General features: G+C 36.0%; 3 long non-coding RNA genes across 5 annotated transcripts; 2 read left to right on the forward strand and 1 right to left on the reverse strand.

The window, feature by feature from the left end:
• Positions 1–238: 238 nt before the first annotated feature.
• Positions 239–852, reverse strand: LOC147485195 (uncharacterized). The gene is made up of 3 exons (XR_015200965.1): positions 706–852; positions 404–613; positions 239–298 (listed from the first exon to the last, which is right to left on the reverse strand). It is a non-coding gene; the product is annotated as an uncharacterized LOC147485195 (long non-coding RNA).
• Positions 853–10,505: 9,653 nt separating this feature from the next.
• LOC147485196 (uncharacterized) lies at positions 10,506–10,878 on the forward strand. Its single transcript, XR_015200870.1, has 2 exons — positions 10,506–10,615; positions 10,703–10,878. It is a non-coding gene; the product is annotated as an uncharacterized LOC147485196 (long non-coding RNA).
• Positions 10,879–11,674: 796 nt separating this feature from the next.
• LOC147485197 (uncharacterized) lies at positions 11,675–14,622 on the forward strand. 3 transcript variants are annotated; one of them, XR_015201427.1, is made up of 4 exons: positions 11,675–11,731; positions 11,821–11,925; positions 12,004–12,676; positions 14,100–14,622. It is a non-coding gene; the product is annotated as an uncharacterized LOC147485197 (long non-coding RNA). The 3 variants fall into 3 exon arrangements; XR_015201428.1 differs by lacking the exons at positions 11,675–11,731; positions 14,100–14,622 and adding an exon at positions 13,077–13,411 and having other exon boundaries at positions 11,757–11,925; XR_015201426.1 differs by lacking the exon at positions 11,675–11,731 and having other exon boundaries at positions 11,759–11,925.
• The last annotated feature ends 8,851 nt before the right edge of the window (positions 14,623–23,473 follow it).

Genomic DNA, 23,473 nt, shown 5'->3' on the forward strand with positions numbered 1-23,473 from the left:
TTTGAACTACCTCCTTTGTGGCATCATTAGCATATTCACCACTTTTGTCTTGTCGAGCTAAACGCCATAAAACAGATCTATCATCTTCATCAATAGGTATCCCAGCTTCTATCTATTATCAATTACAAATAATCAAACCAACCAATTAATATTAGATTACCTACGTTGGTTTTATCTAACAAACTTAAATATAATATCTACTTACCATCTTATCGACAAGGCCATCGTAACCTAATTTGCTTAGTCGATGGTTATACTTGTTCAAGTTTCTTCTTTCCGATTGAATCTTGCTTAGTTCCTAACAGCCCAAATGAAAATAGTATATTAGTTTATCACACCTTAACAAAATTATAAATTTATTAGAAATGAAAATTCAAAGGAAATGACAGATATATATATATACCTGGAACTCTTCCTATAACCTTATTTTTACAAATTTCTCCCAATCTTGCTTCTTAACATTCGGATAGATTTTTGGTGGATTCATTAGATCGGGGTCATCTATGTAAGGTATGACAAAATATTTTGTGCAATAATTCTTAAATTTCCGCCATATCTTACCACATTGTTGCAATCCTTTTTTCTTAAACTTAGGATCTGCCTCAAATTTTTCCTACAAATAACCAAGGCAGAGATGAGTCTACACTTCTAGAAAGACAACAATAATAATTCAAAATCAGTATAATAAGCAAAACAACCGCTTACCAGCACTGAATCCCATACATCATCTTTTATTTGCTTGTCAACTTTTGTCCAGTTTGGGTACTCAGCTAGTGGAACCATATTTTTAACTAGTGTGCCAACCAATTACTGAACTCGCTTCGAATAAATGCACCTTTGATCTTTCCTTTCGCATTAAAATCCACCACAAGCTTACCTTTAAAATGCTTAGTGAGTGAAAGCTTTTTAGCTTGACCCCTAACACTTGTAATATTGTCACCTTCCTCGTTTGGATGCTTCATTTTTTTTTTTTTCTGAGATGATTTGGCACTTGTTTTTGGATCCATATCGAACTAAACCTTAAAAAGAAAAACTATAGAATAGGAAAATCATTAGAAGATGACATGATCAGTAGCAATAAGCATGTCTATGGCAAAAACTTGATATCATAATTTGAACAGAACCAAAATAATTGTAAGGCCAATACATAAAAGACAAAAGTTGGTCACAATCTCTTGTTAACAAACCAAATATCGATTCCACCACAAAAAACAATGAAAACTAATAAATCAAGAAGTTTTTATGCTCAACCCAAGTGCCCTCACAATCTTCTTCACTTGACGAAACCGACCGAGATTAAGTCATTAACATCCAATGAGTCAACATTTGGCAATTCAACAAAATTGTCATCTCCTACATGAGCATCAACGAGCTCATCATCGTTATCATCGTCAGATTCGGTGGAAAGCATCTTTGAGGAGATTCTACAACAACCCACCACGTTAGGTCAAGTTGATCAGTACATAGAAAACTTGCTTTCGGCCTCGAGAAGCTAGGATGAAGGAATCGAGTTATGGCCAACTCTACCAAGATCCACTAAAGTGAAACCCATGTCATCCTTCCTAATTGCATTCTTGCTATCAACCAAGTCACACTTGAACATTGGAATCTTGAAATTTGTATAATCAAGCAACCATATTTCAACAATAACACCGTAGAAAGACATGTTCAAAAAATTGGGTTTTGATCCTTTGTGGCTTGAAACCTCGGTGTTGTTGCCGCGTCAAACTCAAACCACTATTTTGATTTACTTTCATTAAAAGCGTCTTGCCGCTTCGCGGCAAAACGATAACCATTAGTGACATAGGTAGAATATTTGTAAACATGTGCCAAAGGCCCCTTCGATACCCCACTTCAAGGTGTTTGACACCTTCTTGTCGATTTCCCCTCGAAAGCAAAACCACATGCATTGTTGTGTAAACATTTTAGTCCTAATCTAAGTTAAATTAACATACAAAAATAACAAAAACAAAAAAAAGACCAATTTATAATATACCTTGTCTCTAAACCAATCACTAAATGAGCAATTGTGTTCAGCATGCAACCATGTGGGTTTTTTTTATTTACGAGATTGTTGTTCCTTCAGATAGTTCATATGTTCTCTATCATGTTAGGCCACAAAATAAAAGAGTTAGCTATCAGAATCCGAAACCAAGGAGCTAAAATAGACTTTTAAAGTGAACAACTAAAGAAACCTTACTCGATGTAAGGCTGAACATCTCTTGTGTTTTGCAACACATAGAGATGTGCCTGGTCTAACGTTTTTCTATCTACTTGACTATGGGTACTTCCTCGGGGAATATTTCCAGATGATATCAAATCTGTGGTAGTGTTATCTTTACGGAGAGGAATCCCAATTGCATCTAAGTCGGTAAGAATTAAAATTACAAAATTCAATTGCTTTCTCTTCAATGTAATTCTCAGCAATACAAGCTTCCGGTCGATTTCGATTAGCATTATAAAGCCCTTTTAACACGGTCATGTACCTAAGAGATTGCACAATAGTAATGTTTATAAAGAAAAGCATTAAGAAATATTGAAGGGTAGTATATAATTCATTGTACCTCTCAAATGCATACATCTATCGGTAGAATACAGGGACCACAAAGATCAACTTCTCGACAAGGTGCAATCGTTAGATGAATCATAACGTCGAAAAATGATGGCGGAAAATACTTTTCCAAAGAAACATACTTGTGAGCACAATATCTTCCTGAATTTGAGGCAATTTTTCCTTATCTATTACTTTCGAGCAAATAGCCTTAAAAAGAACATAGCCTAATAATTGCACATCTCACATTCTTTGGCAAAATTGTTCTTATTGCAACCGAAGAAGTTGTTTTGATCAAAACATGACAATGTCGGCGACTTCATATTTTGCAGTTTTAGATCTTGCATCGAGACAAGAGGCCTAAAATTCGAAGAGTATCCACTTGGGACTTTTAACTCATGCAAAGTTTTGCATAGTCTTTTTTTCTCATCTCTAGATAGTGTGTGACAAGCCGGAGGCAAGAACGATCGCTTTTCCCCAATTGTTGGAGCCAATTCTGTCCTTAGACCCATTTCTTGGAGGTCAAGACGAGACTTAATGGTGTCTTTATTTTATGTGGAATGTTAAGTAGGGTCCCAACAATGCTATCACATACATTTTTCTCTGTGTGCATAAAATCAACATTATGTCGGAGTTCTAGATATCTCCAGTATGGAAGCTAAAAAAAAAAACTGATTTCTTCTTAAAACAATTGGTAGCCCCCGTAATGGTTCCCTTTGTTCCCCGTATGGCTTTGATCCCTTCAACTTCTTCCAGTACTTTCAAACTAGTTAAGGATTCAGGTGCCTCCCGCAGCTCTGTTTTACCATTGAAGGCTTTTTTTTGTCTTCGATATGGATGATAGCGTGGAAGAAATCTTCTATTGGTCATCGTTCTTCCCGAGTGTTTAAGCCTGGTTGAGGATGTGCCCTCGCCATAAAATGGGACAAACAAAATAACCTTTCACAGTGCACCCAGAAAGATTGCTATACGCAGGAAGATCATTGATTGTCCATAACAAAACAGCTTTAAGTATAAATGATTCATGACGGTACACATCATAAGCCTCCACCCCTATCTCCCACAGAACATGTAAGTCGTCAACCAAGGGTGCCAAGTAGACGTCGATATTGTTTCCAGGTTGATTTGGACCTGATATCAACATCGTAAGCATCATGTACTTTCTTTTCATGCATAGCCACGGTGGGAGGTTGTATGTGACCAGCATAACAGGCCATAAACTGTACTTAGTACTAAGAGTATGGTGTGGATTGACTCCATTGGCTGAAAGTGCTAGGCGAAGATTTTAGGATTCTGCTACAAATTCTGGATATTTTTCGTCAACCAACTTCCATCTTTGGAGAGTCCGGCTGGTGGCGATCTTACCATCAACCACCCTTTCATCGGCATGCCATGTCATTGACTTTGATGTTTGGGCAGATTGAAACATCTTCTTGAATCTTGAATTGGTGGAAAATACCACAAAACTTTTGTTGCGGTACTCCACCCGATTTGTTGGTCGCTCTCTTGTTCTCTTTATATCTTGAGACTCCACAAATAGGGCACATAGTTTCATCTTTGTATTTATCACCCTATAGAGTATACAATCATTTGGACATGCATGTATTTTCTCGTGACTTCATCCCATAAACAGACAATGTCTTCTTTGGATCAGATTCAAGGATTTCGGCAAGAGATTTGGTTGAGGAAGCATCCGTCCCAAAGAGGCTTCAATAACTTCAAAAACTTGTGTCGGGACCACCCACTATTTGCTTTCAGATTAAATAAAATAATAACTATTGATAGCTTTGTGAATTTTGAGCAACCCTCGCATACAAGGCGTTTCGCATCTTCAAGCAATTCCTTAAATTTCTAGGGATCACCGTATAATGGTCCTCTGCAGCCTTCGCCATTTCTCTCATGCGTTCAACATCTTCAGGAGTCTCAATCTCATCATAATATCCAACATCTTCAGGAGTCTCAGTCTCATCATAATGTCCAACATCTTCAGAAGTCTCAACCTCATCATAATGTCCAAAAGTGTCTTGTTCTGTAAAACTAGTCAGGGTCTCAGAAAAGAGAGAGCTTTCGCCATGAAACCACCAAATAGTGTAACCTTGGCTAATACCACGTTCGAAAAGATGATTTCTGACCTCAGTCTTAGTTAACTCATTGATATTTGAACAATCTCTACATGGACAACGTATGAAACTTCCTTCTTCCTTTCCAACACTAATTAACCTTTCAACTCCTTGAATATATTCACTTGTTAACCGGTCCTTGGACATCCAAGACTTATCCATATCGTAGCAAAATGCAACAAACCGATCTCTTAAAGAAAAACATAGTAAAAAAAAAAAAATTAAGTACAAAGACCACACATTCAAAAATAAAGTATCATGGCAAGATGATATCAACACATGACACATTAGTAGGAAAAACATTAAGTAAGTCTAAGATGATATGATAATGGTATTATGCAAAATCAAATTACATTGGAAATCTAACTAACCAATTTAGGCTACTCTCAATAACCAAATAGAAGCATAAAAAATGACACAATAAGAAAATTTTGACAAAAAGCATCGAATGAAATTGATAATTTACACTCTCTCCAGCCTTCAATTTTTTTTTTCTTTCTTAAGTCATATGAGCATGTGTATGTAATCTTGTAATTCATATCATCTTACAAACCGTAAAATAGTAATGAAATCAATGGTGTGCAACAAATACAGAGTGATATAATAGCAGTGATAGAAATGAAACGTAAACTTTAATAAAAAACATTCGAGATTAATTTTCCTGTATAGACTCAAAAACGAAACGTAAACTTTCGACAACAACAAATAATGAGTTATAATGAGATATAATGAGTTATATATAATGTGGAGATCTTGTTCTTTTGTTCTACTGACCCCAGGCATATAAAACTATAAGGGATACATATTTCCAAAAAACAGGACCACCAACATTAATGTACGTGAGATTAATATGGTTCATGTGTTCCAGTGAAGCAAGCAACATATGCATTACGAGTTTCAGGTTAACTCAGGATTCCTATAGCAGCAATTCTCTTCAACGTATTCAACAATTGCAAGTGTCATATTAGTAAGGTCTATACCTATTTATCCTACATTTAGACCTTCTACAAGAAATACACAATTAAAATGAGTTTATGTGTGGATATCAACCATTCACAAGTTTTGCGTGTTTTGAGAACATCCTATAAACAGGCAAATTTGTAGCTGCCTCATACTACTCTTCCAATTTAGTCCATGACAGAAGTTAGTCTTAACCATGACACAAGTTAAGTAGTTAGTTAGTTTATTATTCTTGTTCCTTCACAGAGGATTTTAAATTGTAAAGTCATTCTAACTATTTTATATGTACGCGAGATGAAATGTAAAAGAGTATACACAAGATTTGTTTGAGTTACTTTTAGGCTAACAACTAGCTGATTTTAGTTTACCTTTACAGTTTGAATCTATTTTCTAACATTTTTGGGAGTTTTAGTGTATACGCTCTTAGCTAATGCGGTAATGCCACTCCTTTTTTTGCTTGGGTCGGTGTGTGACTCTATTTTTTGTATTTTTCTTGTTGAGAGTGGGTATGATATCTGTACCATGGCTCAAATGTCAATGATTTCACTTGTCAATTTGAACTTCCCGAAGTTAAAACATGAAAGCCTGTGTACAAATTTAAGTGTTCTCTAACACATGGACGTCATGGGTTTCAGAGGAAAACATTTGAATGACACACAGTAACGAAGACCTTTCAGATAAAGAGTCCAAGTAGTTGAGACTACCAATAGTGCAAGTGCTCAATATGAGGTGTATTATACACTATATAGCAGAACCTGACAACAATATTATCTAGTGTAGAGATTGAATGCAAACTATGGTTATAAACTTATAATGGTGCTTAAACCAGTTTCTTGACCAATTCCCTTTCATTCAATCTCGAATTTATTGATCAAAGTTTACGGTTTCGTTTTTTATCAAAATTTACGTTTTGTTTCCTATATAGACTCAAAGATTCGACAACAACAAATACAGAGTGCTATAATAGACTCAAAAACAAAACTTTGATCAGATTAATTTTCAATAGCATTATCCAAAACATCAGACAATTAAATAAAAAGGAAAAAAAAATATTACCTTTATTTTCTTGCTCGCGAGAGAGATAGAGAGCTGGAAAGCGAACCGGAGAACGAGGGATGGACGAGAGATGGGTGAGGAGCACGTGTGGTGCAATAAAACGCCTGTGAGAAGTTGGGAGGAAGAACGGTTATGAGACAGAGTTTTTCTTTTCTGTTTTTTTTCTTCTGGTTTTTCTCTTTTTTAACCTAAGTGATGAGTACGGAGTGATTTAAACGACCTTCAGTTTCTATTTCTATTCCCTTTCTATTCCTTTTCCTTTTAGGTTTAGTAAGTTAGTTGTTTTTTGGGAGGGAACCTAAAAATATAGCCGCGCACCCAAAATCATGACTTTGAGTTTCATGGCATAAGTAATTAATCGTACTCGTATTCGTACTCGTACTTTCGTGTTGCTTATTTATTTCGATAATTTGTTAATTTTGTTTTCGATATTTTTACACCCAGAAGTGGCACAACAAGGTAAACCACTAGTGTCACTTTCAAATAATGGGACACAAAAAATAAAATTACTTGTGTCACTTTTCCTAGAAGCAACACATCAGCCCTCGTTCTATAAAAAAGTGACACATCAAAACTCTGTGTGTCACTCTTTTTCAGTAAGTGACACAAGACAAAAAAAATAAGTGACACAAAAAGCCCTTCTTTTAGTAGTAAGGTTCCCACAATTTGGTTAGAAATTCATACCTTTAGATCAGCTGTGATATCTTTGAGAATCCAAGATCTACAAAATCAGCAACCTCTTGATTTTATGTTGTATTCCTATCCTTAGAATGGACGTTGGGTGGGCAACGATCTTCCAGCCTCTTCTTTCTCTCTTGGCCTCTCTCACTCACAAAATTGGAACCGAATTTGGATCTCACTTTTCTTGAGCAAAACCTTGGTAAAAATGGCCAGAGAAAGAGGTTTCTATTTATAGGCTACAATAGGGACCATGAGGAGAAATCAGGGTTAGCTCTCCTGACGGGCTTGGGCTTCCCATGTTCGCCCAGAACACACGGCCCAAGTCCGTTAACAAATGGCTTATTCCACTAAAGGTCATTGTTGCACTACCGCCCTAATCCCAAATTACGTGTTACGTTTATGGGCTCCATATTATATGCTTGTTGATCTCCTCGTGTTTAAGATATCGAATGCCCGTTGATTAAGTCAAGTTACTGACAACTACATTAATCAACTTCTTATTTTCTTGAGTAGTACCACTCAACCTTATTGTCATGTCGGATTAAATCCTCCTGCAGGGTTTACATGACAATCCTTATGAGCTCCTCAAGGGGACATCATCAACCCGACTTCCTGTGGGTCACAGATTTCTTCTATAATCAATAGCACACCTTACATACAATGTCATTATCCAATCCATCGAGTTTATTGATTCACAAATGAATCTCACTCATTGATGATTTAAAGCAATGTACAATGCACGTAAGTACCCGTTATTATATCCGGATTAAAAGGACAAGCATCCATAATAACAGAGGTGTTTGTTCTCTTATATAGTCAATATAAAGAGAAACCACCTCACTTGGTCTAGTTCAATACACACAAAGTGTACTAGTGTAATCCTGTAGTCAAGATAGACTAATACCAGATTATACTACAACCGTACCAATGGTTTGTCCAAATCCATCTAGGTTGTGAACGTTTACTTATAGTTTATAAGGTAATCGATGATATGATCTTACGTGGTGTCACCACACACCATATCATCTACAACATAAAATATTAGACGCATGCATATAACTAATAACATATATAATATGCATAACATTTGCCCATATGATTCTCATTCAAAATATAAAGAATTAGAGTTAATACAAAAGTAATGTTTTTAGTATATAACCCTATCAGATGTGTTGTTGTTTGATTCAACGTACAGGAGCAATCAGTACCAGATGCCGATTGTTGTGTTTGCTGGAATCAACAACCACCTACAAACTATAGTTTTTGGTTTTGTGTTGATTATAAGTGAGGGAAATGACGCTTATAGGTGGGCATTGAAATCATTTATTAACGCAATGTGTGGTGAACACCCTAAATCAGTCATTATTAATGGTGACTCAGCGATTTGTAAAGCTTTGAAATCTATTCTTCCATATTCAAAACACCGATTGTGCTCTTGGCACGTATTGAAAAATTGCATCACCAATGTCAAAATCCCTAGATTTACAATAGAGTTCAACTCTATTATGTTTATGAAACATTCTCAGGGAGAGTTTGAAGAAAGGTAGAGATAGATAGTGGAAAGATACGAAGTTAGTCATAACACACGGGTGATTAATGTACAAAAGAAATGGATGAGGTGGGCAGAATCGTATCTTCAGGGTGAGTTCTTTGGAGGTTGCAGAAGCAACCAACGTTGCGAGGCTATTAACTCTGTTATATGACATCATGTTAAACCTGGTATGTGGTTGTTTGAGCTATTTGGGAAAATGGAATTGGAAGTTACAAATATCCGTCACCGAGAGCACGAACAAGAGGTGAGGACTGCAACGACGAAGCCTTTCATTGGTAGCCACTTGATTGAATATGCAAAGCAGGCAGAATCTATCTATACTCGAGCTACTTTTCTTGCTTTTATGAAGCAGTTATAGGAGGAAGCGATGTATATCGCAGAAGATAAACGTGATGTGGGTGACAATATTCGTGTATACACCATCAGTCGTCATCTGAACAGGTAAAAAAAGACGAGTGTGGAATACATCCTTTTAGAGCAGGACGCTAAATGTTCACGTGGGCTATTTCAGTCATTTGCATTTCCATGTAGACATATCATTTCAGTTTACAAACATGAGGACCTTTGTCAAATACCCCAGAGCTGCTTTTTAAAGAGATGGACACAAGTTGCTAAATCTGTCGTTCCAAATAAGGATCCAAGTTTTTCTTTGCAGGCTGCTTCCATTATTCGTCATAGTGAGCTTATAGGAAAATGCAAGGAGATATGTATGTGGGCCTCTCAAACAGCCAAAAACAGTGAAGCTTTTAAATCCATGTTATCATCTTTTTCTAGAGCTTCTGAAGGCAGTCCACAAGTTCCCTTTGAAATGTCTTATATTCCACCAGAAAGTGGTATAATGGATGACACTCCATCTTCTAAAGGCACCGCCGAGGTAGAGATGTCTTTCACCCCACCTAAAAGCACCCATTGTCCATTTGTTAATGATCCACCACACGTAAAATCGAAAGGTAGGCCGCATAAACTTAGTAGATTGAAAGGTTAGAACGAGACAAGAAAAAATAAGTGTGGCCACTATGGTATCGTCGGGCACACAAGTCCCACATGTACACTTTTGCATCCAAAGGTTGGGGGTAAATTTCTTATACCGTTGCCATATTCTCACTTGTCTGTTAACATTAAATAGTTATGAAAGTTTGTTGATTTTGATTTGTATTCATCAATATCTTTCTTGTGGTGCGCTACTTTACAGGTCCAAGTGCTAAGCGCAACTATGTTGAGCGTGCTGCAGGAGTTGCCGATGTGAGTGAGGATGATGACGGGTTAAACAGAGATACTGGATGTAAGTGATAATTTTGTGCGTTATCTTCTTTTATAAACGCAAGAAAATGTTTCTTGTTTGTTATTTTCATGGGGTTCAAAGTAATGTTGCTTTTTTGGTGGCCGTACTGGAAATTGGTAAGGAAGTAGGAGGATCTCAAAAGCCCAAGCAGTATAGCAAGTGTCGATCTACGGAGCACACAAAGCGTAGGTGTCCAGATTTGCAAGGTATGACACAATTTTTGCCAGCGTAATTTTTCTAGTAAGGACTAAACTAAACTTAGATTGTACCATTAAAGTGACTATTTTCTTATCGCCTATTTTTTTTTCAAGTTAGTTATTGATGTTTTGGGTTAGATTTCAGCATAATGTCTTCCGAATCTCAACATTATGAGGGTGGGGCTGGATCTGGACAAAGTGAGCATGGTGATGATGGTAATTAATGTATTGTTTACTTATTGGAAATTATATGTTACACGTGTTATATATTTTTTTTCTGAAGTATCTTTTTCTTTGTTTTAGCAATTGTTGAAAGGAAGTTTGTTCTATTCGATGAAGATGGAAGACCTGTTGGAGGCAAATCTGCAAAATTCTCTAGTTCCCTTGGTGAAATCAATCGTGCCCATGCTCCAATTGTATTCCAAACGTGGAAAGAGGCACCCGACCAAATGCAAAACCTCATCTGGGAAGCGATCTCGGTGAGTCTGACAGTTAGATTATTTCATTTAAGCTAAAAAAAACTTTATAGTTTACTTCACTGTTTTTTACTAAGATGTTACCGTCATTGTAGAAAGAATTCATAGTGAGAAGTACAACACGAGCACAAGTCCTTAAAAAAGCTAATGAATATTGGAGAAAGTACATGAGCAGTAAACTAAGGAAGATATATGACAAATTTAATACGGATGAAGAAAGGAAAATAAATTGCCCTGGTTGTGTGAGACAAGAAGATTGGGAAAAGTTCGTTGATAATGAGTCTATGGAAGCATAAAAGATTTGTCGTGTTAAAGGCAAGATCTCTAGGGAGGCTGCAAAAGCACGTCAGACATCTGGTAGAAAGGGTTCAGCTAGATTAGGTCATGATATGGTAATAATTGGATAATATTTTTGTTATTTACTTATGGAAATAATGCAAGTAGTTTTATTAGACATACATGAAATGCATATTGTAGATTTATTAGATATGCATGAAATGCATTTTGTACTATTTCGTGTTTGAGTTCAGTGGGTGGGGGTTGTGTTGTTTTGTGTGTGTCAATATTGGGTGGAGACTATTGGTGGGTGGGTGGGTGAATATTGGTGGGCGTGTGCAGGTTGAGTGGGTGATCTGAATTGTGTTGGCAAGTGGGTAGGAGACTAATGGTGGGTGGGTGCAAGTGGGTGGGTGAATACTGGTTGGCATGTGAAGGTTAAGTGGGTTAGTGCAGGTGGAAGGTGTTGTCTGAATGTTGAGTGCAGGTGGGTGGTGTGGTATGAATTGTCTTGGTACATTTGTGTGTGTGTTTATTTTGCCTTTGTTCATGTGTGTGGGTTGGTGCAAGGTGTGTGCAGGTATTTCATCAAATGGAAGGTGCTTTGTCAAATTTAGTTTGGTGGTCATATTGTGTATATAACACAGATTGTTTCTTCTGAAATTTCAGAAAGAAAAGAATCCTAACACTCCTGTTACTAGAACACTCTTGTATGTCGCTTTACATACCAATGACGACGGCACTTGCCCCACTGAAGAGCATTGAGATGAAGTGGTAAGAATGTTAATAAGTGCTAAATTTTTTATGTCAAAACAGTATCTTCTAACTAATATTCAAGTTATCTTTTTGTAGGAAAGCATAAAGGAAATTGCTGCAAATGATCCCTCTAGCACTTTGTTAGATTTTGATCATGACCCTGTTGCACGTATCTATATATGGTCGTGATTCTAAGTGGCCGTGTGCGTGGTATGGGTAGCGGGGTTACTAGAAGGGGACTTGATGCTTCAACCCCCGCAAAGTATCAACTCAAAAAACTGAAGGAAAAAGAATCAGCTCTTGTAGGAGAGGGTGAAAACCTGAAGGTGTTGTACCAAAAGATGCAAGAAGACGTCAACATCATGAAGTCTGCTCAAGGGTCAAATGCACATTTCTCTCTTGATTCTTCTCATGCATGTTTTCACTTTTTATAGTTATTGCATATTTGACCCAAACTTTCAATGTTTTAACTTTGCACTACATTTTAAATCTATGTCTAGTTGAATTAACAAGGACCAGCACCAGATGGGTTTCCTTTTGAGCTGAGCTCGGTGAGTTGTAAATTGTACTCAATGCGCCGTGTGCATTGGCGAGTGGCAGGGCTATCATAGAAGAAGAAGACAATCAAGAAATAATTCAGACTTACGATGTTCTATTGGATTTGGTGTTTGTACCTTGTGCTCAAAGTACACACATGGAAACTCTTGGGGAGGAGGTGATAGGCGAGATTATCGAATGGCCTAAAGATTTTACCGTCTTTAACTGTTAGGTATATATATTCTAACTTATATATGATCTTATATATTCTGCAAAATAAGGTATATTAGTATATAGGTCAAGCGTCTCAAGAGCTTTAACTCCTTTAAGGTTGTCAGCTCAATACAATAAAGACATCATGCAAGTTATGGTGTATATTGTATAGTATATACTGTCAATCGCCCATGCATCTATTGTCACCTTTGCATATGATGTAACTTGTAATTACCATGTGGAAGGAGCGTTCTTACGTATTCTTTCTGACGGCGCAACTGCGTTTGATCTTGTATTAGAAGTTAAGTTAGTTAGAACTTAATTAGAAGTAAAATAATGAATCTTACTTTGAAGGAAAGAGAAAAATAATGTAGACTTGATTGATACTAATACATATGTACATTAAATTTTGTTTGTAGGATGTGGATGTGACTTTTGTAAGCTCATCTTCTCTTTTTGATAACGGGTGTTTATGGGGGTTTTGGAAGATGCTTGTACATGTCTTTAACATTTTGTATATCAGGAGGCATGTACAGGTCCTTAACATTATGTGAAGGATTAGATATTTAAATTATCTTATATGTTTCTTGTACACCTATGTTTAATTATGTCAGAGGTAGATCTTATTGGTCTGTTCTTTTGTAAGAAGACGAATATTAAGTTGTACTTGACTAGTTCTTCAATGTTTCAATTCGAAATTGCAAGTTGTTTATGTATGTTCCTATTTTTTTTTGGATATGGTGGTTTAGATGTATGTTCCTTTTTTTGGATATTTTGGAACACAATTAAAAAAAGATTCTTCCATGTTGAATTAGGAAAACATAATGTCAAAAACAAGAAAAACAATATATATATATATATATATATATATATATATATATATATATATATATATATATAATTAAAACAAAAATTAAAAAATAATTTTTTACGACGATCTAAGGGGTCGCATATTCAAAAAAATAAGGTAGTTTGGGAAGTTGTTTTAAGACGGTAAATTATGTCGTTAAGTTTAGCACAAGATATGTCGTCGTAAGACCGTCGTTTTCTAATTAAAGGTACGACAACGTTAAACCATCGTTAATATTAACGACAGAGCGATATACGATGGAACTGAAGACGGTTTTTGCAGTCGTAAATCTCATTTTAGGACGATTTCTACCTGTCCTTTCTAAGGTTTTCTGATGTAGTGAATATGAGAGTCAAGACCAATGTTTTCCACATGTTGCAGCAACCACAGGAGGTTTGTGCTGTGAACGAGGTAAGCATGATTGAAGCGTTAACACAGGATCACCTGACTCATTTGTATCCTTCTGACGAATTATTGAACTTAGTGTATGATCAGCTCCCAAATGTGCATATTTATCCTTTTACATTACTGCATTATAGCCTTTCTTACGCATAATAAATAGATAACTCATACATTTTTCTACATTTTGCAGGTTACAGGCCATTTCAGACCACTTATCATAAAAGATGCATTTTAGCACCAAAATGTGCTCTATTAACGCTTCTTACGAAGACTCAAGTTTCTATGAAAATATGCTGAAAAAGTCAAAGTCAGCAGTCAACGATCAAGGACTCAAATCTCAGAAGACTGAAAATTATGTCCTTAACTCAGAAGACTGGAGATAGATGGCTTTGTCTCAAAAGTAGCCTTACTCAAACCCTAGCTTGCTCAAGAAGAAAGAGGAAAAACAAAAGCATAAAGGAAAAAGAAAAAGTAAAAAGCAAATGTGTGAGGTGTCTTAATTGTAGAAGGAGAGGGAAAATCAATCATTATAAAAGTAGGAGGATAAAAGCAAAAAGTAGAGAGAGAAAGCATTATCAAATTTTTGGTTTGACAACCCAAAAATTGAGATCAAATTTTATTATGCTTTCTTAGATAGATTTACATTATTGCAATTTATTTTCTTGTCTTGTTATTTCTTTTATTTCAATCTTATTGTTTTCCTTTGTTTTCAAGTTCTTCATTACATTCAATACATGTTTTCAATCTTGTCATTTCAATCAACTTGTTTCTAAACTTTCTTGTCATTTAAATCTCAAGAACACAAGTTACACTCATTTGAAGATCGACATCAAATGAGTGTGACTTGGTGATAAAGTTATCTAATTTCCTCTCTTTTGACTTCATGTTTTAATCCCACATCAACTTCAATGTTTTCAATGTTTTTCTCTTTATAAGAACTTGTTTTTCAATACCTCCTTAGTTCTAGAACAATGAATAAGCTAGAAAAGTTGAAAAAGTTCTTGTTTTTGCTCATCAACTAACCCTTTTTTCCATCTTAAGATTTAGGATGAACTTCAACTCATAAACATAATACATACTTACAACTAGATTTAAAATGTCAAATGGTGCCGCCGTCATAGATCTAAGCTTGGGAAGAAGATGAACACAAACAACCATTTCTAAACTCTTCTTCTTCATTCTTTTCAAGTTTTTCAAGTTTTATTCTATAGCAATTACTTATTCGTGTTTTCTTGTTTTACTGCAAATTCAATCAAACGGAGCCTACCATCGAAACACAGCGGAGATCCGGGAGAAGCTGTCAAAAGTTCAGAGCAAAACGAGAACAATGAGCCGCGAGCGCGCCTCCACGTGCCGTGACCACGCCTCTTCACTGTCGCGACCACGCCTCACTTTTTTTTTTCAAAACACGATTCCATAGGTACAAGTTCCTTTTCATGTCCAGTAGATTAATTTCATAGGGTTTGATTAATCAAACTGTTAGCCATTTGAAACTAGTTAGATTTTGAATGTTTAATGTTTTGAAATATATATATATATATATATATATATATATATATATATATATATATATATATATATATATATATATATATATATATATATATATATATATATATATATAAACTAGGGAGAGGGGAGGGATAAAGCCACATTCTAGCCACATTATAAACGAATCCAAGCAAAATTGTGGACTTAAAAGTTGAATGAAGTGCTGAATTTTAATTTGTAGATAGGATCACCCCACCATGGAGAACATGCTCACAACAATTTAACTCATTCAAAGAAGTCTAAAAACAATTTAACAATTTAACTCATTCAAACAATTTAACATTTAGGGGGTGTTTGGATCCTATTTATTTATTGCCAAAAAGTGTTTATTAGTGAAAAAATATTTTTTGAAAAAATAAATGTGTTTGGTTTCTATTTAAAAAAAAAAATAGCTTTTCATCCAAAAAACACTTTTTGGTCCCAAAAACTTGTTTTATGATAATTAGGTAAAACTTGTTTTTCAAGTTAAAAAACTATTTTTCTTTGAAGGAAACACTTTGGGTGCTAAAGGCAAATGAACTCCCCGTATGTTTTAGACTTTAGTGATTTATGCCATGATATGTCAAAATATATCGAGAAACATAGTGCGAAATCTAATTTGATAAAATAGCTTTTAAGAAAAATCACAACCAAACATGTTTATTGAAAAACTGTTTTTAGAATAAATACTTTTTCATAAAAATGTTTTTTAAGAAAAAATGATTTTTTGAAAAAATGAGAACCAAATACCCACTAACCTTAGGAAATGCTCACAAAAGTTTTGGAGTGTTAGATGAAAACTCAAAAATGAACACTAATTTTTACATGGTTAGACATATCCAAATATTAAAAAAATTTGTGAGAATGATCTTCATGGTGGGGAGATAATATCCACAAAAAACCAGGTCGTAATGCATTTGTATGTCGAAAATGTGGCTATAATGTGCGCATAAGAATGTGGCTCTATCCCTCCCCATATATATATATATATGTTTAAAAATACAAAAAAATTAGTTATCATCAATATTAGATAAATAATAGTTTTAGGATAATATCATGTTTTTACTTTACCATTTTTATTTTTCAGAAATATAAAAAAAATTAGGATAATATCAACTTAGATAAGGTTTAGGATAATACCAACCTTTTTCCTAAAGTGAAAAGTCACTTGTCCTTTGGTAGAAGTTTAATAACTTACCAAGCAAGAGTTAGAAATTTGATCAACTGAACCATTTGGATGCATGAGGCGAGTAGTGCAACAATACGCTCACGCATCTCAAATGAACTTGAAAATTAAATTTCTAATCATTGACATTGTTCTTTTCATTAATCTTGTTTAGTAGTTATATAGTTAAGTAGTTAGTCTTTTATTTACATTGTGTTAAGTTAATCCCAGGAAGGCAAAATTTGTAAATTATTGGCTATGCCACATTTTCAACCCGACTTGTGTGTTTAGTTAGTCAAAATTTGTAACCAAACAAAACGCTCGAACGGTTGGGCTTGATTCTTAGATTACGCGCCAACCAATGTCAACTACACCTCAAGCGGCATGTAAGCACAGCTTGAGAGGTAAGCTCTCAACCTCCTCGCAACTCCCAGTCAAAGGATAGTTGGTGTTTACAAAAGCATGTTTGTGTGACTTCTTGTTTAACTTCCGCATTGTATTTACTTTAACGTGCATAAGGCTAAACCAGAGCCAAATAACAACCATTGGGAATTGAAGTCATTACCCAATGTAGATAAATCGGACGTTGCTAGTTACTTGAGGCCCAGACAAACAAACAAATTAAAATCAATCAACTAAAGCCTAAAATAGTCACGCTCCTCCAGAAAAGGACAAAAATATAGCCATGAGGATTGAGAGTAATTAATTACCATATTCCAGTGGACCAACTACCTTCCCTCCCCCAGATTCACCGTGGGTGAGTTTCTTGGTAGCATACCACTTGTTGAAGTGATTACTTACTCTTTTGAGCCGTGTAGTAGATCCGACCTAGTTTCGTGCCCAACTGTTCATTTGAACAGGGCATATATAATAATTTGTAGACCAAGCAAGCATTTTCAAAACTCCAAATTGCAAAGACGAATTTCGATTGTTTGAGCATCTACTACATCATTTGCGCATTTTTAGGTAGTTTTGCTAGTCTTGCTAAAGTGCATGATACTACGTTTAAGCACTACAAGGTTTAGCGAGCATAAAACTTACTCATGTAGTGTAGGAACCGTTATGGTTTCACCGAATGATTTACGAACTGCGAAAACCCATACGCAGCGGAATTAAAGGGTGTTCACGGTTTGGTTAGAAATTCATACCTTTTTGGATCGGCTGTGATAACTCCGAGAATCCAAGCTCTATGAAATTACCAACCTCTTGATCTTCTGTTGTATTCCTATCCTTAGAATGGACGTTGTGTGGGCAACGATCTACCAACCCTTTCTTTCTCTTTTTCCTTGCCTCTCTTTTCCAATCAAAAATGAATAGTGAATTCGGCCAGGAGAGAAGGGTTTTCTATTTATAGGCTACAACAGGGACCATGAGGAGAAATTAGGGTTAGGCCTCTTGACGGGCTTGGGCTTCCCATGTTCGTTCGCCCAGAACACACAGCCCAAGTCCGTCAACAAATGACTTATTCCACTAAAGGCCATTGTTGCACTACCGCCCTAATCCCAAATTACGTGTTACCTTTATGGGCTCCATATTATATGCTCGTTGATCTCCCCGTGTTTAAGATATCGAATGCCCGTTGATTAAGTCAAGTTATTGACAACTACATTAATCAACTTTTTATGTCCTTGAGTAGTACCACTCAACCTCATTGTCATGTCGGATTAAATCCACCTGCAGAGTTTACTTGAAAATCCTTATGAGCTCCTCAAGGGGACATCATCAGCCCGACTTCCTACGGGTCACGAATTCCTTCTATAATCAACAACACACCTTATATACAATGTCATTACCCAATCCATCATGTTTGTTGATTCACAAATGAATCTCACTCATTGATGATTTAAAGCAATGTACAATGAACGTAAGTGCCCATTATTATATCCGGATTAAGAGGACAAACATCCATAATAACAGAGGTGTTTGTTCTCTTATATAGTCAGTATAAAGAGAAATAACCTCACTTGGTCCTGTTCAATACACACAAAGTGTATTAGTGTAATCCTATAGTCAAGATAGACTAATACCAAATTATACTACAACCGTACCAATGGTTTGTCCAATTCCATCTAGGTTGTGAACATTTACTTATACTTTATAAGGTACTGATGATATGATCTTCTGTGTGTCACCACACACCATATCATCTACAACATAAAGTACTAGATACATGCATATAACTAATAACATATATAATATGCATAACATTTGCCCATATGATTCTCATTCAAAATATAAAGAATTAGAGTTAATAGAAAAGTAATGCTTTTAGTATATAACCCTATCATGTAGGAGAGCACGTCGTCCTAGACAAACTCCTATCTCTCATTCCCCATATTTTAAGATGGCTGACAAAGTCGTGCAAGCTAAAGAGCCTCTCTCCAACTTTTACATACCATTACAAGATGGACCTCCATCTTGTATACGACTCACAGCACTCACGAGCGATTTTTATATGCCACCAAACGTGTTGAATCTCTTACCCATCTTCCACGGGTTTGAACACGAGTTACCGTACGAACACCTACACCAGATACATGAAGTATGCAATACTTTCCACCATCCGGGCATCACTACTGATCAAGTGAAGCTACGAGTGTTTCCTTTCACTCTAGCTGGTAAAAGTCACGCATGGCTTCTTTCTCAAAAGCCTAATTATTTCGATACATGGGACAATGTTGTGTTCTCCTTCATATGAAGAAGTACTTTCAACCGAAGAAAACAGAAAAGATAAGAAGCAAGATACAATTCTTCCTACAGAGTCCGAGTGAGACATTCTCTAAAGCATGGGATAGATTCTCTGACCTACTCCATTCATGTCCTCACCATAAACTAGAAAAATTCACTCTTGTCCAATGTTTCTTCAAGGATCTTCTCCAAGAACACAAAGTAACCCTCGACATCATGAGTAATGGCAATTTTTTAGATAGAAGTGCAATCGAAGCTTTAACCTTTCTTGAAAACCAAGCTGAAAAGAGTACCCATTGGGGCGACACAAACAATTCCAGAACAATCCAACCTAGTACATCTAAGGCTAGTGGTATTTTTGAGGTGAAATTTGATCTTGAAATCAAAACATTAATATTAATTGAATCCCTTAGAAGAAAGATAGATGCCCTCACAACCAAACAAAAAGACCAAACTCCTCATCTTGTCATGAACATAAATACCTCACCATGAAATTTTTGTCTCAGCTTAAATCACATAAATACCAATTGTCCCTTGCTCACCAACATATCATCACTTCAACTAGAAGAAATTTGTGCTTTTGACAATATAATAAAAGTAGATGTAAAAATAGTGTTTTAACATGCTAAAATCATTCTCATCAAGTTATAATAATACTCTCAATATTATAGAATAAAGGGAGTAGTCATGTTCGATCCACTTTTGTTTGCACGTATTTAAAATGAATCTAGACTAAACAAACGATTCACTAATGAGAGAGTAATATAAGGTTATGAAAACATTAAACTAAAGATGTGAAAACAGTGATTTAAATGATAAGAGAAGATATTAGAGATGGTTAATCCACCACGCATTTCGATTAACTATTAGTTTAGTTGTCGAGTTGCTTGTTTGATCCCTAGTGAATACAAAGTTGATAAGAGCCCAAAACTGTAGTTTTAACCCTGTAACAGTCATACCTTTAGACCAATTATGTGAGTAATAATTAAGAGTTAATACTGATTATGTGTTTTTATGCATTTCGTGCTTCAAAGTCCATTATAAATGCGTAAATGTGCCACTTTTAGCGAGATAAAGGAGCACAGGTAGGTTGCTAAGGAGTTATGTGATTAAAGGCCAAGATTCAAGAAGACAAAGCCTTTCTAAAGCCCAGTCAAAAGTTGAAAAGTCGACGCGGGCAGAAACAACACACAAAGTCAATAGAACTTCCAAGACCGTATCTTTGACTCGCACTGAATTGGGCCTACCTTATGTCAAAACGACCGGCTTGGAAAGAGCTTTTCAATGGTCTAAGCCTTGACCCAATCAGAGGAGCAAAAGTGGACAAAAATACTGTTGAAGCCCACTGCAGCTGAAGAGGCCTTTTTGGATTTGAAGACTGGGGTTTGGGCCCGATTCTCCCGCCCAAAACATGGCTCCAAGCCCATGCACGATTTTTGGATCTGAGCATATAAAAACAAAAGCTTAGCTCTTTGTTAATGGTAGCTAATTAGACCTAAAACTATAGATAATTCTAGATCTAGTTTTCATTAAGTAAAATTAAGTTTAGTTTAATTTCAATTCTTGTTTTAGATTAAACTCTTAGAATAATTGTTCTTCATTAGTTTGATAAATAAAATAGTTAGTTTGTCAATTTTGATTTTTGTCATTTACAATTGTTTAGATCTAAATTCCTTTATTACTTGTTATTCATTTCCTAGTTATTTCCTGAGATTTCAATCATTGTTTAGATAAATTGCATAAGAATAGAATTTCTATATGATGTCTAGTTTTAAATCAATGGGAAATGATAGTAATATGAATCAAGGCTAAACCTCCATTAAGGGGGTTGAAGAAGCCTTGATGACGCTTGATCTTTGTTAAACTTAGAAATCGTCGTGATAATTATTCCACTCTAGAAACGATTAATTCACCATGAGAATGGGTTTAATCACTCACATGCTAATTATGAATTGGTAGAAATGCCATGTATAATTAGGGATTATAATTACTATTTTGATATGCGAAGCATTCAATTTGGGATCACGACGAGTCTTTGTTAGTAGGATTAAGTCGAGTTAAGGTTGATTCAATTCCCTTTAATTCTTTATCTAGATTCAAACCCTTAGCATTCTCTCATTTCGTTATTCCTAGTTGTTAATTGAATTCGCCTCGTAGTATAGAATTCCCCTCGTAAACCTCTCATTAGACTTAAGACCGATTAGTTAACTATGGAATCATTCCATGCTAGAGGACTAGGAGTGGAACGAATTTGTTACTCCACTCTATTTCGATAGAATTGAGAGTAGAAAATTTGATAAATATAGACTCGTAATAAGTTTTAGTTTACTTACGTTTTGAGTTTCATCGTTCATTTCGTAGGTAAACTATTATTTTTATGTTTATCAAATGGCGCTGCTGCCATCTTAGTTTCACTTTAGCATTGTTTTCATAGTATAATTAGTCATTTTTAAGTCCCATTAAACCCACCCACCCTTGTTTGATTCATACTGTGGTTGTCCGCTTCAAAGATTGAAAGTTCCTCGAAAATTACACGCTAGCCACAACCACGCCTCAAAACGGAGCGCACTGCTAAACGCAAACGCCGAAAGCGACCCCCTAAAACACTGTTACTCGAAGTTTAAGTTGAGCGACCACGCTTTTTGCAGGAGGCGCACCAGCTCGAAATGAATTTGCCGGATTTCCACTGGTTTGTTTCGAACTTGATTTTTCAAGTTTTTCAGTATTCTAACTTGTTATATACACTGAACACGCGTAAACAAGACGCTATTCATAAGCGAAGCAAGGATGCAATCAGGTATTCCTTTCTTCCACACCTCGCATCTCCAGCTTAGAGGTTTATACTAATATATCAAGATTGTTTGGAGTGTTGTCGTGTTTAGACTTAGACTTGCATGAGATTAAAGATGCAGTCGGAGAAAACACCGAACGTAATTAACCGCAAATGTCAACAAACAAATCTATCGAGTATACCAATCACTACACCTCTAGCTACTATCCCACCAACCACACCCGACATAATGGTCAAGAAAGAGAGACTCCTCTCTCCCACTTTTACAAAGCCTTGGCGATAGCCCTAAATCTTGCATCGTTCTAGCGTAATCCGTGGGGATTTTCGATTTCCCAAACATATTTAATATGTTACCCGCTTTCCATGGTTTAGACCATGAAAACCTTACCAACACACGTTAGGATTGAACAAGTCCTTACAACATTCCATCATCCTACGGTTGGTGCGAACAAATTAAACCGAGGGTATTTCCCTTCACCTTAGCCGATAAGGCAGCTTTGGTTAATTGCCCAAGCTCCTAACTCTCGGGATTCGTGGGCTAAACTTGTTCACCTGTTTATGGAACATTTTACCCACCCCTAAAGACGGATGAGATGCTTTCCAAGATTCATTTTTTTCGGCGAGAATCCTCATGAATCATTTTCTCGAGGCTTGGAATCGTTTCACCGATCCGCTTATAGAGTGTCCACACCATAACCTAGCAAAAGACACGCTAGTTAATTGCCTTTTCAAAAGGACTTCAACATCACCATAAAGAAGTCCTTGACATAATGAATGGGGTAGTTTCTAAGTAAAGGAGCCCTCGAGCGCTTACAAATTTTAGAAGATCAAACTAAATGCAATAATAATTGGGGGTAGTGATGATATCCCCGCCTTCGCTAGTTTTTTCTTCAACAGCTTAAGGTCCGGGTATGTTTGAGATGAAACCCGATCCAGAACTTAAAAATTTAATCGAATCTCTAACTAAAAAGGTTGACGCTTATTTCGCTCAACAACAAAGCCTATCCCCTCGCCATGAATGTAAACTCCAACCCATGTAATTTATGTTTGAGTCCTGAGCACCCTGACTCCTATTGTCCTCTCGCCTATGAACAACAATTAATAGCTCCATTAATAGCTATCCTATTCCTAATGCCCCATGGAGACAACATCCCAACTTTAGTTGGCGAAACAATCAACAAGTAAAATCTCCAGGGTTTAATAACCAAAATGTTAGGCAAGCAAACAACTATAACCAAGCTCCACCTAGACAAGGACAAGGTCAGGGGAATTATAATAATTATAACACCCAAGCGCAACCACGACAAGGTCAAGCACAAGGTTAGGGTAATTATAATAGTTATAATACCAATAGAGGTATCGTTCCGGTTAACAATAAGAACTATCACAC

Source organism: Coptis chinensis, chromosome 7, assembly GCF_015680905.1.
Source record: "Coptis chinensis isolate HL-2020 chromosome 7, ASM1568090v1, whole genome shotgun sequence".
Classification (NCBI taxonomy): Eukaryota; Viridiplantae; Streptophyta; class Magnoliopsida; order Ranunculales; family Ranunculaceae; genus Coptis; species Coptis chinensis.